General features: G+C 42.1%; 1 pseudogene; it reads right to left on the bottom strand.

The window, feature by feature from the left end:
* Positions 1 to 14,308: 14,308 nt before the first annotated feature.
* LOC110587737 lies at positions 14,309 to 14,695 on the bottom strand (annotated as a pseudogene).
* Between the last annotated feature and the right edge of the window lie 684 nt (positions 14,696 to 15,379).

Genomic DNA, 15,379 nt, shown 5'->3' with positions numbered 1-15,379 from the left:
TGGATAAGTGCCTCTCCTTGTGATCCTGTACGTGGACTGTTCTGTCCAGCCCCTAGGAGGGTACCGGCAGGGTGGAGCTCCAGCTGCCTACAGTGTTGACCAACTCAATCATGCACACTTGATTTGCCTTCTTCTCTACCTTCCTGGTTTGACTCTCCCTGGTCCTTCACTCCTGGTCCCTGGCATCACTTTCCAAAATAAACTACCTGCCAAAAGCTGAAGTCTCGGGCTTTATTCTCCTGGGAAGAACTTAGGCTAAGAAAATGGAGCAATACCCCTAGGTCACTGTAATTATGCCCCTAACTTCCACATGGCCTCACTACCATGAATTATCTATCATTCTGCATGTCTAGTGCAGCACAAAGAGCCCTCCACGGGTGCATGTATTTACAAATCTTACCACACTAAGGTAAAGACCCCTGATTATCCCATTACTTTCTGCTGGAGAGTATTGATTAATAAAGCAAGACCCAGATCGTATGTTCCCTTCATACTCCTGGTAGCATCCAAGATGTTGTTCTGTGTTCACTGAATAGTTCATGGTACTGGACCACAGTAACCTGCAGAAAGTGGCCATATAAATAGTCCCATTAACTGCAAACCTCAGGGCCGTCAAGCGAATGAAGGCAAGGAAAACATTTTCCTCTACCATGAGTCTCATGAATGACAAAGTATTATATTTTATAAGATGTCTAACTGGCTCTATAAAGATACGGTCATTTATTTATCTTCTACCTACATACCAATGTCATTGAAACTGGTGTAAAATCACTAACTGCTGTATTTATATAGAATAAAATGATTGTCAGACTAGTCAGAAAATTTCCACATTCCTAGGATTCTGTGTTTTGGAGAAAACATTTATAGTTATGTCACTGTATAATTTAGATGACTGAAGCCAGGCTGCCAAAATATTCAAGTTAAGACTTAAGAACATACAGGATGGGGGCGCCTGGGTGGCTCGGTCAGTTAAGCATCTGCCTTCTGCTCAGGTCATGATCCCAGGGTCCTGGGATCGAGTCCCCCATGGGGCTCCCTGCTTAGTGGGGAGTCTGCTTCTCCCTCTCCCTCTGCCACTCCCCCTGGTTGTGCTCTCTCACTTTCTCTCTCTCTCTCTGTCAAATAAATAAAATGTTTAAAAAAAAGAACATCCAAGATGTATAGAAAAATGCAGAAGTATTGTTAGAATGGAACAGGCAAGTTAGAAATGGAATAACCTAGGTTATACAGTCACATATCCTTACTCACCCATGATCAATTAGGTCTGCAGCATTTGCATTCAGTAATTTTCCATAGTCCCAAAGGGAGAGTAGGATGATTAAAGTGTTTCTCTTGGACAGGCATCATTGCTCTTTAAAGGGGAGAAAACTCTAGTTAACATCTGGCTGAGATACATTATTGAAATACATTCCAGACCTTGCTTCTTTTGGTTGAACAGCTGGAATTTTTTTTTTAATCACTTTGATCCGCCTAATCTTCTGGTGGGGGAAAAGGAAAGCGTGAATGGCAATATATATATATCCCTTTTATGAGCACCAGTTTGTCCCAAGCATCTAGGTCATGTTTTACATATGTTGTTTCTAATAGGGTCACTGAGAAATGCACAAGTGATACGCTGTATGTAAAGAGGTGTAATCAGCACACTTGCGTGCATTTTGTTGTTATATCTTATTTGTTATGATATCCTGTATGTAGGTTCTAGTCAGGGAAATAGAAGCCAGGACAGGTATTTTAAGCAGAGAGGATTGCATACAGGGAATTATTTACACAAGAGTTTGAAGTCTGACAGAGCAGGAAGGAAATGCTTGAGGAGCCCCAATCTTAGTAACTGCTGGGAGCAGCTACCACCCCCAGGCCTGAGAGAGCAAAAGAGAAGAGGTCATCAGAACCTCGGAATTCATGGGAGGTCCCCATGTCACCCACAGCTGGTGTCAGTCTCCTAGAGGAGACGACATGTCTGGTGCTGGAGGTGCCAAAAGAATCCAGAGGCTTCCAGAGCCTGGGCGTGTCCAGAAACTGGAGAACAAGACAGAAATACCTTCCCTTCCTTCTGCCTTCCAACCTCCTGTCTGTGCTTCCACTAGAGAACCTAACAGAAGGTAGACGTCAAGGGAGCCTAAGAAATGTAGTTCGTAGAATCCCAGCCCCAGCTTCACAAAGCAGATCATAGAAAACTGGCTTTGGGGCTGAAAGAAAATATGCAAATCATCAATCCATAGCTCTGCAATAATTATTAACTAATACATTACCTTTACATTTAATGTTTTATACCGAGCAGGCAAAATTTACTTTAAGATCTTTAAAACATTTTATAGTTGTTTTATACCTTGGAGTTTTGTGATTTCAAGGAGTACGGAGTACGTTTGGATTCTATCATTATTAATACTCCTAAAATAGTATGAGACGAAAATACTATATGATGTTTTATTAATTCATATACTCACACACTGAAACGTTCTAAGCAGGGTTTTGTTTTTTTGTTTTTTTGTTTTTTGTATCTGACATCATGAGTCAACTGGCAGATATAAAAAATTTTAGAGAACTAGATGAGTTTCCACTGGCTTCAAATCTAAGGTGCTACAAAATTTGAAGGCAAGTTAAGCTTTCCAAATTCCACACCAGAGAATGTGGTTCAAGGTTTACTTTCATTAAACACAGTTGAAGCCAACTTTCTACAGAACAGCAATGGGCTTGTATCCTTAATTGGCTCTAAATTGGTAACATTTAGCAACTCTTCCTAACCTTTTCTATTTGTCACCCAACAGACTTTTCCCCAAAGACTCCCAGAGTATTAATTTTCTTATATTGTACCTTTACTCACAAAGAGGAAATATTTATTGTGACTAAGTCAATGCCCAGGGTTAAAAGTAGAAATGCTTTCTTTCTGCTGGAGGAAGATGATGGGTAGAAAAAAACTTAAAAGTCAGAAAACTTTAGTTCAAACTCAGTTACCATGTCTACTATCTGTGATATAATCTATTTATAGTATGCTATTTTTATAGCACGGTTTCTCAACCCTGGCACTTCTGACATTTGGGGACAGATAATTCTATGTTGTGAGGAGCTGTCCTGTGTGTGGTATGATGCTTAGTCCCACCTCGTCACTTCCCCACTAGATGCCAGAAGACCACCCGGATTTGTGACAACCCAAAATGTTTCCAGGCACTGCTAAGTGCCCAGTTGAGAACCACTGCTCTAGAATATGTTTCCTCAGCTGATTATAATTGCTCCACATGGTTGTTGTAAGGTAAGATGAGATGTCATATATATGTCAATGGTCTTAGCATGCACCCAAATTAGCAGACTGATGCCTAATTGGTAAAATGGGGTGGGGGTGGGTAACCTCTCAGAGGAAGATAAAATGTTTTTGGCTATGCGGGCTTGCTGCTGAAAATATGGTCGACATCACTTGGGATCTTTAATCCTGTATTTAAAATTTGGATATTTTGTTCATCACGGATTTTTGGGGTATTGATTTGCATTTTTCAAAATATGGCATTAAATATTATCAATATTGCGTTATTTAAATACTTCTATAAATATTTATTCTATTAATATTTAACGGGTAATAAACATTAACTTTAATATATTAAAATAATTTAATTATAAATATATTTCAAATATTACATTAGGTATTATTAATATTGCATTAGAATATTATTTATCTTGAGTACTGAGTTTTTTGTAGCCCCCCCTTAAATTTTGAGCCTTGTCCCTGCTGATAAATACAGGCCCAGGGCAGCCTGACTAAATCAGAATTTGCATTTTAACGAGGTCCCCAGTTGGTTCGGATGCAGGAAAGTTCGAGAGGCACTGCGGTAGTGTCTCCAAGACGCAGCAGTGAGGATGGGGGTCCCGGACAGGCGTAGGGGCCACAAGGCCTGGGAGGACAGCACGGGGCACATTTCAGATATAGATGGGATAGCGGGGGCGGGCGAAGTCCAGAGAGCTGTTTTCACCGGGCGGGGGGTGGGGGGATTAGGCGACACACCTGCTCTTCGGATGCCTAGCCGAGACAAGGTGACACAACGTGGGAAAGAGAGGCACTCCCTCCTCTTCTGGGGCCGTGAAGCGTGGATGCGAAGTCGTCAGGGACTGCGACAGTCCCCTGCCAACAGCGGGCTGCGGGAGCGCTCGCCGTCTCAGGGAGGGTGCTGGCGCCCTCAAGCGGATCTGTGGGCGCGGCGCGCGTGAGACGGGCCCCAGGCTGAGCACGTGCCAGTCGCGGGGGGCAGGCGCTGGAGGAACACCGGGTGGGTGGCGCTTTCCAAAGGCAACAGGCCTGCGGCGTGCTGGGGAGGGCGGGAGTCCGTGAAGATAGATGTCCATCATGCAGATGACTGCAGGAGCTACCATAAGCTGGGGAGAGGGAAGGAAACTTCGTTTACAAAGATGCATTCATTAATTTATTTGGATTTGACATTTTGAGGGTCTGTTCTGTCTTAAGCAATGGGTGAGTAAACAGTGGCGAGTGCGTGTGGCTACTCTTCGACAATATTAACTACATAAACGTATGAATCCTGAGTTCAAACACTTGACTTGGGCCACATCAACACTTCTCTGCCGTGAGCACGTTATAGACCCCGAAGTAGGTATTGCCTCTTACAGACCTAGTGCAATGGTTCTTAAATCTGCGAAACCGTTATTTTGAAGAACAGGCAAATTTTTATGCATGCCCAAGCTGCACTGACCCTTGATACATCTCACACGGGTGTGTACTAGCCTGTTAAAGAGTATGTGGAGTTGCTATTGCTCTTAATAAAATGCAGATTCATTGAACATTTTATTAAGTTCACTTTATGTCATTCTGCATTTTCTCCTTTAAGGTGTACCAAATGTAGATAATTCTAGATGTGAGTGTGTGTGTGTGTGTGTAAATGATTTTCTAAAGATCATCTTTCATGGTTAAAATAATTGGCTTTCTTGTAGTTTACTTTTTTTTTAAAGATTTTATTTATTTATTTTGAGAGAGACAGAGATAGCGACAGAAATAGCAAGAGAGGGCAGGAGCAGGGGCTCCATCCCAGGACCCTGGGATCATGACCTGAGCTGAAGGCAGACGCTTAACCGACTGAGCCACCCAGGCGCCCCTGTAGTTTACTTTTCATCTGCCAAGTAAAAATGGCAAAGATCGAACCCGAGAACAAGAATCTGGGGCACAAAATGTTGATCCTTGCCTCTAACACTGTGTATTTTTTAACCATCTGGGCCAAACTTTAATTTCTTACGCTCACATATATTCAAAGCACATGATGTATATATAGTTATGTATTTATTTTTTAAGGAATCTAATGCTTAAAAAAGTTGAAAATCCTACGTTGTGGACTCTACCTTTATAATGACATTTAGCAAATGAGGACACTAAGAAATTAGAATTTTGCCCAGATGCTTAAAAAAATACACAGTGTTAAAAGCGGTTATCACAGTTTTGTGCTCCAGACGCTCCTGTCCCTGGGCGCAATCCTCTCTACCGCTCTCACTAGGCAGACGAAAAGTGAACTATAAGAAAGCAAACTATTTTAACTAGGAAAGGTGACCTGAAGAAAAATCATTTCAAGACCAAGTTGGTTGCAGCAAAAATTCATTAGCCTCCTCCAGGATGAAAGCTGGTGTCTGGATGACATTCCAAGGTTACTAATGCTTGTCAGCCCCACAACTTGCAGACTGTACATGATGGGGGATCTTTGGGGTTTGGCATCAAAGGAAAAAGGATGTAAAAATGGCCCTGATGGATGTTCTGAGGTTGTTTGATCTAAATCCAGAGAAAATAGCAGCTATCACAGCTGATGGAGTACCCGCTATGACTGGGAAGATGAATAGTACGGAGAAAAAAAATTAAAGTCAGAAAAGCTTGTGCCAGACATTTTATCATATCTTTTTATTTTATTTTTTACAAACCAAGCTTGACAACTTGGAAATCCCTTTGTGCAGTTTATAAAATAATGAATTCTAAATGAAGGCCTGGATTCACCAACAGACCAAGCAATTTTGTAAACAATTTCTGTTCCCCAATATGGCTCCCTGTCATCGCCTTTTCAAGTCAGATCACTTCCATGAGGTGGAACAGTAATACATAGGATGCATATCTTTGAAGCGTTCGCTATCAGACATGGTAGGATGCCAGTTACTCGATGTCCCAATGACAAGAAAGGTATCCTGTGTTATATTTCCGCGTCTGATTTACACTCAGAGAAGAGTCAACTGAAAGACAAAAGTGCTACGGGATAATTTGTATTCTTGCATCATTTCTCCTGTGTTCAGCGGCGTTTATTCTCTGATTTCATTACCATGGCTGTTTCTTACTTTCAAGCTCCCTTTAAATACAAACAAACACGAATGCGCCCACACACACGTACACACACACACACCTCTTCAAAGTTGCAATTAATCGTAGGGTTTTCAAGGTTTTCCTCATGTTAATACCTGTCCTTCCATCAGTTTCCAAGCTCCTGGAGAACAAGTGCTGAGTCTATTATGCCCTTTGTGTTCTCCCCACACAGTGAGTGTTCAATAAATACTATTGACTGACTGACACATCTCCCTCTTTTTCTCTTTGTCTCTGACACTTCTGCTTTCTCTCAGAAATAGTATTTTTTAAGTGGCAATATTTTCCCACTCTGGACTTATAAAAAGCTCTTCTTGGCCTCTTTTTCTTTATGTAAGATTTTTCAACAATAGGCAAACTACAGGTGGAAGGAAACCGATAATCTACAACCCCTTGACAATAAATCTGTTTTTAATTAGAGTGTGACAAGTATCTCACAGAACGGAAGCTTTTCCCACCAGAACAATGCCAGTGTGAACATCTCTGCCCAAGTGGCCATTAAAAAATCAGCACTCCTCCTGCCTGTCCCACCCACTCGGACGACTCCTGAATTCAAGGCAGGTATGCATGCACAGCCCCAGCTTTATTTTTCTTTGGCTATACAATGGGTCAGAGCCTCTGTCTATACTCGGGGTCTCTTGTTCTTGCGCAGACCTTAAATAGCAGTTTGTTCTCCTTTTGAAACAGACGCCTAAACCACAATTATTTTTTTAACCTTACCCTAGGAAAAGTCTTGGTAATTCGGTGATATCCAGAAATACGGACTTTTCAGGAGACATGAAAGTGTACCCTCCATCAACCTGAGCATTGTTTGATCTCACAGAGGCAGGGTAATAACGTGCCTTTATTACTGTTGGCTTTCTCTATTACAGCCATTACGGATTGTAGAGTTGCGGTGGGTGATTGTTACAGGGAGATTGCTCTCATGTCACATCCTCCCGTTTGTGTCAACCTCCTGGAGAAGTGCCGGGGAGAAAAATCTTAACCCAACGTGGCCGCTGTGCTTCACACCCTGTCTCTCCACTTACAGCAATTAGAGTACAAAGCCACCTTCTCTTTGGTATCGCTTCCATATCCTGTTTCTTTTCTTCTAATATGAGTTGAAAGCCTCTTGGAAAATGAGAATGTTCAGGAAATGGAAAGGCTGTAAATGGAAGTCATCTGGATTTGCATAAGACACCACCGTTTATGGTCATTTCTCACTTGGTTCACCTGCGACAGGTTCCTGCCTTGTTGTTGCCTTTGACACAGTATCTATAACACTGGAGTTCCCTAACCCATTTTAGGCTTTGTTTCTCCATCAGAAAAGGCACCAACTAGGTGTCTTAGTTGGGGTTTCCCCAGAAGAAGGCCCTGGGACAAGGATTCTAACACAAATCATGTATTTAGGAGGAGATCTCGGGAAACCAGTGGAGATAGTGCTATCCAACTTCAGAAAACTGGAACTTTCCATAGTTATGGGGAAAGTGGGTGTTCACATAATTTGTATTCTTGTATCATTTTTATAAGTCCATTCACCTTTTCAACACCTGTTCACAGCGGGGTGGCTCCATGTTCCGCATGGTGCTAGGTCTATCTTCCCATGCTTGGAAGCAGAGTAACTTGTGGGAAGACGTAGTTCAAAGAAAGACAGTATGGGCAAAAGGTGCCTGTGGCCCCAGTCTACGACCCAGGCCTCTGCCCCGGTGGAGAGGGTGCCCATGGGGGATCAGCCCTGCCGGGACCCAGCACAGCGGCCCACGGTGTGGCTTCTCCGGGGGAGCCAAGCAGACACAGCCGAAGGGGGTCGTGAGAGAGTCTCAATATTTCTCCTCTCACTTTTGAAGCAGAGAGGGCATGAGCAGAGGTCAGAACAACCACGGGACTCTTACGTTGCCCCCTAAAAATATCCTTAGACTGCTCTAGGGCAGGAGACAATAATCAGAGGTGGTAGCTATAGCACATTTCCCAGGGTCTGCCCTGTAAGGAAGCTACATTTTACAGAGGAAAGTTAAAGCCCGGAGATTAAGTAACCAGCCCAGTACCACCGAGCTGGTAGGTAGCAGAGCCAAGATTTGAAATCCAGCAGCCTTTCTCCAGAGTCGATTCTTGAGACCCCTGCTCACACTGTCATGGGCACACAACATCTATGTGCATGTGTGCTCATCTTTGCTTCTTGTCTTTGTCCCAGCATCAAGGAAGAAATGACGGTGCCGTGTCTTGGATAGAACTGCACAGTTTCTCCTGTGGAGATTCTTGGCTTTAGGCCTGATGCCTGGTGACATCAATGTACGCTCTCCTACACGATCTTTATTATGACGCTCTCTAAGGAAACCACCATTTACCAAAGGAAACAGACCCAGAATAGTATTCTTAACATATGGCAGAGGGCCTCATGCTTGGGATTATAAACTCTGCATTGAGTCATCTCCTGCCTCTTGTGTTATATTCCTGTTCCCCACGTTAACATACTCATTTCCCCCTTTTGAAGTATCCGAGCAAAGAAGTCGAAACCATTCCTCTTTCCAAGGCAGTGCCTACAACACTTAAGGGAAATCCAGCCATCATAACACTTCGCTACTTCTGTCGGGGAAAATATGCTGGGCCAGGTAATTATTCAGGTAATTCCTTCCTCCCAGGAGGGCAGGCCATTATTTTGACAGCTTATGTCACTGTTACAGATAAAGTTTACATTGTCAATTAATGGGAATACATCAGGTGATAGTCATGAGTTCTCGGCAGATCATCTGGGAGCCATTTCCAAATGTCCTTTATGGAAGCATATGGTCATATCCTCGACTTCATCACTGGGTCAATCAGCAGTTGCTCTTTAATATGGTCTGTTCTTCATGCACCAGTGCAATTTCCAAGCTCCATCACATTTGTTTTTCCCCCCGCGATGCTTGAAAGTTGCTTAAGCCGCGGATTATTGCCTTGCCACGAGTGCTGATCGCTCTTCTGGATAGTAGGCATTCCGATGTCATCTTTAATTTGCGATATTAATATTGAACTCCATCACCATTCAGCGGTTTTAGTGAAGTATTTACATATAGACTAGCAAAGTGTTTGAGCAGTGCATTGAAAACTGTCCATTCCTGATTGGAACCGTAAAGTTTACCACAGCATCTGCATGACATGGATATGATTTCTGGTTATAAAGTGGCCTTGGAGGTTTGCTTCCAAAAACAAATAAGATGTGTTTTCGCAGCTCTGCATTACCCCACCCATTCAGACCGTTAGTGATTGGGGGTGACAGGGCTCCAAGAACTGTTTCTTTTTTACAACCTCACACACTTTTAAGAAAAATTAACTATCTCAAAGAATTTTTACTGGGAATCACATTGAAAATTAATGAACTAATTAGTTAAGAAATGTATGACTTTATTATGGGAAAGGAAACCTGGTACCATAATGACAGTATGAAATGCATGAAATGTCCTTTTAGTTTATGACATTAGAGGAAGGTGGACTTGTCAAGGAGCCTTTGGACCACTATTATTAATTATCTGATTTAAAGATCCCCTCACCCTATGAGAAGGATGGATGTTGGTTGGGATTTGAGAGATTCAAATGGAAGAAAGAAAGAAAAAGAGAGAAGAAAAGGGAACATCTTCCTAGTTGTGCTGTTGGATGACCTTGTGCCCTGGTATGTTTAAATTGCTTACTTCCTATAACTCTATAAACTTCTGTGTTTTCATTTGCCGGATTAGATTGAAGTGTCAACTATATTTAATGAATGGCATTGGTAATATATGTTCATGTTCGTCTTTGCTCTTTCTGCTTTTATTTATATAGAGTCAGTATAATTTATTTCTCCTGAAAAAGCTTTCAGCAAAAAAGATTTTTTAGAGTACAAATACTTTTTAACAGGGCTCTGGGGTTCGTGATGATCAAATCACTCATCTTTTTACCTTTTTTTTTTTTTTTTTTTTTTTTGGCCTGCTTACTTTTCTTTTAAATCTAGCAACGGAAAAAAAAAAAAAAAACATAGGAAGGCAAGCTCAATGGTTGCACCTAAGCACTTAAGTGGTTGCATAAAACGTTACTATGGCAGACCAGCCTTTAGCTTGGTCTATGTGTATATTAGTGTAATGCTATCAAGAATTGTGCAATTATCTGAATGATTTAATTTAAAAATACCAGTCTGCAGCCTTCCCTATTCAAGCACTTTATTCTCTCCCATAGCAGGCTGAGCATAAGATTGCAGATGTATTGCCGTTCTCGCTGACTACGAGGAGTCTGGTCTTTCCTTAGGAGGTGTTGGGAAGGAATCCCGGGTCATCTTGAGGTTAAAACGGAGTATGCTGTTAATTGCATCCTCAGCCACTCACACTGGATTTTCATTTAGATCAAAATGTTATGTTTAGGCTAATAGGCATGCCTATCTCTGTCAAAGCTCTCTGGGAGGTTAATAGAAAAAAAGGGTGGTGGTGAGAGGAAGGAAATGGGGGGAAATCACAACGTCAGCCTAGTCAGAATCTTCAAAACTACCTCCCACAATAGCAGCTAGGAAACTGGAGCGACATAAAAACTGGGGAAAATGTAATAAACACAAAGCTGGATTTGGGGAGTCACTCGTTTTCCCCCCTCCCTCCCTCCGTCCCTCCCTCCCTCTTTTCCTTCCTTACTACCTTCCTTTCTTTTTAAAAAAGATTCTATCCTTATCCTGCACTGTATCTTTCCCTCATTTCTCTTTTCATTCTTTTGGCCATCCGAGAATTTCTCCTGCTAATTGAAATCCAGGGTCTTTTTATTGTTTACTGAAAGGCTGTTGAAACAAATGATCGATGTGATCAAATGCCCAAGTTAAACCACTTCAATCACAGAAATAGTGACATGCATATAACTGTATTTCTGCTTCACATATCCATTTGTCTCTGATCCACAGTCGTGGTCATTACCACGGCCCACTAGCCTGGGGTCAGCACAACCTGTGTTCTGAGTGCCTGGGGCTCAGACCCTGACTTCTCTGGGACTCTGTCAAAGAAAAAAGGTTGATGTGCATGCTTTTCGAAGACTCTGGACACATTTGTTCTGACACCGGAGAGTCAAATAAGCTGAACTTTAAAAAAATAAAGAGAACATATGAGCAAATTACAGTCCTGCATGACTGAATGCCAGATAGAAGCTCATGAATTAAAAAAAAATGGAAATAGCCAGATTTTACTTCTCATGTACATATGGATAAAGTAGGATCAATAGATTTTAATTTTTATAGTATTGACAACACAGATGACTTTGCAAATGAAATCACCATTAGCCGGAACAGAAGAATGTGTTCATGTTTGTTTCTTTTTAGTGCAAAGATTTCCAAATTGTGTGATTAATATGCTAAATAAGTTGGATCAAATTCTGCTTTTGTTTATTCTTGTATAACACTCTCTGCAGTCAGTTGTTATAATTCCTGTTCATTTGGAAAAAGAATATGTTAACATATGGGATAACATAAAAATAAAGTTAATTTTAAATAACTAGATATTTATATAGCCACACGATCATCTGAGGGGACTTAAAAATTATACCCTATGTGAAAATGTTTATGACTTCAGCTCTGGAGCAAACATGATCATATTATGACACTTAGATGTCTAACAGACATCTCAAATGTAACACAATCTCGACTGGACTCTTCACAATTTATGTCCCCAGGGCTGCTGCCGCCTTAGTTTTACCCATTTCACTCATTCAGTCAGTTGTTCCGACCAAAAACTTCAGTCTTCCTTACCCCTGATTTTCTCACATCTCATGTCCAATCTTGCAGCAAAGCCTATTCATTCTGCCCTGCGATCTGCCCATGCCTCCCCATGTCCGTCGCTATCACTCACCCTCTCCCCTGAACTCCCCTGAATTAATAGCTGTCTAACTCCTCCCCCTGCTTCCACCCTTGCTCCTACAGGGTCTCTCCTCAACAGAGCAGCCAGAGTGATTCTTTACAAATTAAGGCAGAGCATTGTTCCCTTCTGCTCAGAATCCTCCAACGGCTTCCTTGCCGCTTGGAGTAAAAGACAAATCTTTCCCATGTCCTGTATGATATGGCGCCCATTACTGGTTTGAATTCCCCTCCTATGACGCTCCCCTTTGCTTGGTCCAATTGAGTCACCTTGATGTTCCTGTTGTTCCTTCTGCCTGCAAGTTCTTCTTCCAGATATTCTCATGTATGACTCCATTATCTCCTTTAGATCTTTGCTCAAAGGGCAAATATCAGGGAAGCCTTCTTACTTGCCTTATTTACAGTTGTATACCATACCTGCTGTCCCTCCCTATCTTTCTCACCCACGTATTTTTCTTCATAACACACACACACACACACACTCACACATACAAATGTTAGATTTATGTTAGAGAGTAATACTATATGTACATATAAATACTAACATAATATAGATGCCCTGCTTTTGCACATGCGTGCACACACATACACACAATTTGTGAATTATCTATCTTTCTTTACCAGAACGTCAATTCTGTGAGGACACAGATTTTTGGATGTCCTGCTCACTGCTGAATCCTCATGCCTGGAACAATATCTGGCACATAGTAGAAGCTCAATAAATTATTGTTATATGAATGACTACACGGATGGATAAACTGATCAGTGACATGACATAGCTGATTTATTTCTTGAAGTATATCATAGGTGAGACCATACCAAGCCTCCTTTTATTAGGCTAAACACTGTGAAACTGCTGATAATTTTCTTTGACCTACACAAATGGCTATGGTTAATATTATGTGTACACTTTCCTTCCATTTCTTGTGTCTTGCCTCTTTCTGTCTTCTCACAGCTAGTGTCTTCTCTGGTTTGTCTTCTTCACACTTACCCATCACTTCTCAATGCCACTGTCACAATGAAGAACTGGTTTGGCCAATAGATTTCATGACACTCTCTTTCAATGCTTTATCCATAGCTCATCTGAGACCTTTCCCACATCAGCCACACATGGTAACTAAGCAGTAGAGATACTGTGGGAAGCAGATGCATATGGAGATGCGGACCTTTACCTCTCCTATTCATCTCTCTTGCATATTTCTGGAGACTCAGGATCAGTGTCCAAATTGGCCGACTGACAAGCATGGTGTCAATGCTTCCTTCCACCTGCCTTTGATGAACTGCTCAGGTAGAACAGGTGATCCAAGCAACTGTGGTAGAGTCACTTCAAGTGGAATGATTGTGAGCAAGATAGGCCAATTTAAGAAGTTAAAGGTGCAGTTAGACTGTCTAACAACAGGGCCTTGCCTTGGCCCGGTGGGAAATTAGAGAAAGGTTTGGCCACAGGTGGGGGTGGGGCTGCATTACTGAACAGTGGGGATTACATGGGAGCATCATCAGTCTGCATGACCCAGTTCAGAGAAGGACAATTTCTAGTCAGCCTTTGGGTAGATGGGTGAGCCAGTGGGGCTTGGACCTGTGCTTGTTTTATCTAGCTCACAGGGATGGGGGCAGAGATATAAATAGAGGAGGTAAAAGGGTCAGCAGGTTGGCCTTCCTTCCCTTCTTGACCCCCGAGAGGGATGCCAGTCCCTGGGCCAAACTAAGGGCCCACTTCAGGTATGGGTCATAAATTGTGTGCTCAGGTATTAGCTTGGGCCCAGCTGCACCACACCCTCATAAACCATGGGCTTTGTGAATTTTGTTTCCCCACATATGACAAATATCCAAAAATCTTGTCTTATCTTTTCTTTCTTTCTTTCTTTCTTTCTTCCTTTCTTTCTTTCTTTTTCTTTCTTTCTTCCTTCCTTTCTTCTTTTTTTCTTTTTTGCCTTTTAAACTGCTTTATTAACTTCATAATATGTAATGAGCATCTTGCCATGCAATAGGGTAAAACTCTGTGGCTGACAGAATCTTACAGATTGGGTCAAAATACAACATTCAGTTAGAAGCTGGCATAGAAGACCCACAGGAGACATGTAACACCAAAAGGTTTACAACAAAGGTACATCGAGCACATGTAAGTTTAGGAAGCAGGTGTGTCTTCCTATTAGCTTCAGGGAAAACATCAGGATTCAAGGCATAAGGCAAAACTCATGATGGTCACGGTGAGGAGGGTCAGGGCTAACTGCCCACAGACTGTGACTGACTTGCTTTTCCTTTAGCTTTTCCATCAGCTGTCTCACCTCCTCCCCAGTCCTTTCCATATTCTCTTCTCTCATCCTTGCCTGTGGCTCCAAGCCTCTGAATCATGTCCCACCTACACTGCAGGATGGGCTGCCTAACACTGAAATGCCTAGGATTTACTCTAGGCACACAATAGTCACCAGCTTCCAAAGGGAGGACCAAGGGCTTTCCTTTATTAACAACTTGCTCCTTTTCATCCTTTTTTTTTTTTCGTTTTCCTGGTTGGCATTGTCCATGTTGAGATTTTTTACTGCTTATTCCTCTTTGGACGCCATTGCTTCTGGGCCTATCCTTGCAGTTTCCTCCTCCTCCCCATTCTCGATTCTCTGATGCAAGTGCACCACCATGACACTTAGACGCACACACCTGCTCCCCCTCTGCCTCCTACTCTTTGGGGCCACCCCCAGCCTGCATGCCCGTGGGGCCACCGGGAGCAGGTACTGAGAAGGAAGCGAGCGAGTGACCGCCAGGCGACAAATATCCAAAAGTCTTAATACATTTCTGTCCCGATACTGCACCTGCATCGACTGGACCTAGTCCTCACCCCTCCTCTCTGACTACCTTGAAACAGTAGGTAACGTAGAAATCTGGAACAGGGATAGAAAGGGAAGCACTTTGCTAATAATGTAGATAATCTTTTTCTCATCCATCACTGGAAATACATTGAGACAAATTTGTATGCAGAAGGACCTTTTTGTTTTGTTTTGGTTGTTTTTAAAAACTTTTTATATGAGACTCATAAGAAGTTGCATAAGAGTTCCTATGTATCCCCTACCCAGCTTTCACCAACAATCACCTCTTATGTAACTATAATATGTTGTTAAAATCATGCAATTGACACAGATATACTGCTATGAACAGACAGAAGGATGTTATTTTATAATGACAAAGGAAGAGTTTCTTAGATTACATTTGTTTTCACCTAGGATAGAACAAAGTAACTCACAGCAGCCTCTTTA

The sequence above is a fragment of the Neomonachus schauinslandi genome, chromosome 3 (assembly GCF_002201575.2).
Source record: "Neomonachus schauinslandi chromosome 3, ASM220157v2, whole genome shotgun sequence".
NCBI lineage: Eukaryota > Metazoa > Chordata > Mammalia > Carnivora > Phocidae > Neomonachus > Neomonachus schauinslandi.
This window is presented reverse-complemented; position numbering and strand designations above follow the sequence as displayed.